The sequence below is a fragment of the Rhinatrema bivittatum genome, chromosome 16 (genome assembly GCF_901001135.1).
Source record: "Rhinatrema bivittatum chromosome 16, aRhiBiv1.1, whole genome shotgun sequence".
Lineage (NCBI taxonomy): Eukaryota > Metazoa > Chordata > Amphibia > Gymnophiona > Rhinatrematidae > Rhinatrema > Rhinatrema bivittatum.
The window spans coordinates 31,825,561-31,828,696 of NC_042630.1; positions in this window are offsets into that span (position 1 = coordinate 31,825,561).

Genomic DNA, 3,136 nt, shown 5'->3' on the forward strand with positions numbered 1-3,136 from the left:
GTTGATACGTAATTTGGCTGGAAATTGCATCGTGAAACGTATGTCTTTCTCAATAAGTTTACCACATACTGGAGCAAAAGAACGTCGTAACGCCGCCACTTTAGCTGAATAATCGGGCGCCAGGCAGGTATTTGATCCTTGAAATTGCAGAGATCCACACTTTCTGGCAGCCTGCATAATAAGATTTTTATGGTGGAAATTTAAGATCTTCATAATTACAATCCGCGGCCTGGACTGGTCAGGTCCCCGAGCTCCTAAACGGTGCGCTCTCTCAATTTCCAGCACTCCTGCCAATTCTGGCAGACCCAGAGCTTCCGGTAGCCATTTTTGCAGCAGGGTACGCAGTTGATTCTCTTCAACTGACTCAGGTATTCCCAGGCATCGTATATTTGAGCGCCTTGCCCGATTCTCTAAGTCATCGGTTTTATCTGCCTGATCCTGAAGCATTTTTTCAAGCGTGGTTACCTTGCCCTGTAACTGCGTTACGTCATCTTCAAGGTTAGAGGTCCGGCTCTCAACCTGCGAAAGGCGCGGTGCATATTCCGAAATCACTTCCCGCAGCGCCCCGATTTGATCCGCTATGCCCGTCAGTTTACTGTCCAGAGCCGCCAAGACCGCATCTTTAATTTCTACCACTGTAGGAGGCGGCAAGATGTTAGGCTGTGGCTTCTCCGCTTTTTTCCGCATCCGCAAGTCCAGCCGCCATTTTAGGATCGGGGCCTTTAGATTTCTCCTTGTCCCGTTTTGCCAACTTCGGAGGCATGGGAGCCGGCAATTTAGACATAAACGAAGCAATCGACATGCACACTTATCGTAGGCAGCAATATTCAGCCTCGTACTGCGCAATTTAAGGTGTTTGGAGGCGGGAGGGAGATGAGCCGACCGGAGCAAGATCAGACACGTCCGACCGCGTTCACCACATCACGTGACCTCCTGAAGCTCTTTTTAAAAAATGCGATTGTATCCACAGATAATAAAAGATGATTTATCAAGTAAGACTACGAGCATCAACTATTAGTTCAAACATTAGCGTCCATGAATAGCACGGTGTGTGTGTGTGGCTGTGGTGTGTGTGTGTGTGGCTGTGGTGTGTGTGTGTGGTTGTGGTGTGTGTGTGACTGTAAGCGTGTGTTTAAGGGGGGGTGAATCGAGGTGGCAGGGCAAGCAGAACAGTTGCTTTTTTTTAAACTTCTGAACTGTGATTGCTAAGGTTGTGTACGTTTTAGTTCTTGCATATCGTCAGCTCATTCCAAGTGTTTATGACTCTGTTTTGGTACTGGTTATCTCGATTACTTCAGTAAATGGTTGTTAAAAAAAAAAAAGAAAGGAGGTCTGGGAAATAAAGAGAATTCCCAGAAGCACGAGGGAGACCTTGCAAGATGTGGCTGTTTCACTTTCCTTTCCTTTATCTGCAGGGTCTGGGGATTGCAGGGGACTGAGCCTGTTCCCAGGGCTGCCTGCAGGTGCTTCCCACGGGCAAGCAGGAAACTGGGAAGGCCCGGTGCCTGCTGTCAGGTGGAGAAATCTGGATTCAGTTCCTGGGCTCCCATTCCGCGGGCTGGCTGGGGCTTTAGAGGCGCTGCAGAGGCAGCACTCACAGCCCCTGGAAAGTCAAAGCCATGGTTTAATTTAATGTGATGATTTCCATTCCACGTTTCGTGGCTGGGTGGCCACCTCAAAGTGGATGGCGTTGGTTATTCTGGTCAGAAAGTGTTACATGGAATTTACAGTGGAGAGAGCACAGCAGGTTACTACTTAATGAGGTAGGGTTACATCGATAGTGCTGATAGGCCAGAACTGTTCAAATGAGGGTATTCTATAGAAAATCTAATTTCTCAGCTATTAACCCCCTGGGTATTAGTTCACAGAGGAACTAACATCTTAATTACATAATCCCCTAAATACAGCATCATAGTTTGGGCAGGGGCAGGGCAGCTGGCTCAAGAGGCGTGTTGTTAGTTGGAGCTGGAAATCCATGGAGGCATTAATGTTTTGGAGATAGGGAGGCAGTGATTTTCCGTCTGAGGATACACTACAGAGGTTTGGCTTTGAGGCCTTGAGTGAGGCTGTGAGACAGCTTGAGGAGTAGGGGGTTTAGAGCCCTTGTTCCTGAGTTGGGGGAAGGCCCAACTACTCGGCCCATACTTGAATCCCACCTGTAGCGCTCTAGGCGGCCGCCCAGTGCTTCCACCGCTCATGGCCCGGAGGCCTCCCTCTGCTTCTGCCATGAGCGGGATGGGCTCCGCTCGTGGCCACCGACTTCCCAGCTGGCACACCCCTCTTGGCTGTTACCCGGGGCGGATCGCACCCCCACACCCCCTCTTTAGTATGCCCCTGTCCAGATACATGGTTTCCCGGGATCTCTTTGGTTGTTTGGTGTTTAATTCTGCATTTTTTGACACTACCAGTCTGACTGTAAGATATTTTCCTGCATGGTGGCAATATGAGGATCTCGTGATCTCTTCTAACTACAGTCTAAATTGTATGAACCGTCATGGGCTCCCAACTTAAATGTGTGTCGCTCAATGTGTGGGCGATATCCAATCCCATTAAGAGAAAATGTATCCTTCAATTTGCCCGTAGGAACCAAGTGGATATCCAACTGTTGCAAGAGACCCATTTAACTCGAGCTGAGCATGAAAAGCTTAAAGTAGATTGGGTGGAGCAGATATACTACTCTTCTTATAACTCGAGAAATGGTCGATATTTTATGATTAACTGTACCCTTTGGGGGTGATTCGTTTACTTTGGCAAATGTGTATGGTCCCAATACGGACCAGAGGGAATTCTTTAGCAAATTTTTACATATGTTGCTTGCTTGGGGGAACCGTCCTCTCCTAGTTGGAGGAGATTGGAATGTATGTTTGGACCCACATTTGGACAAGACCTTATCCTCCAGGGCTAGCTTGGGCACCACTAGAGAGCTGTCTGATTTGATGGAGACCCTTCATCTCACTGATATTTGGAGAAGCCAACATGCTCAGAGACAGATTATACTTTTTATTCTCCCCGACATGTTATGTACAGTCAGACAGTCAGGACCTATCATACTCTGGTCTATTATGCTAATTTATTCCCTGGGTACAGTGTCTCCTTTTGGAGGGGTTGTAGAGAACCTGGGAGCTACACTCATATG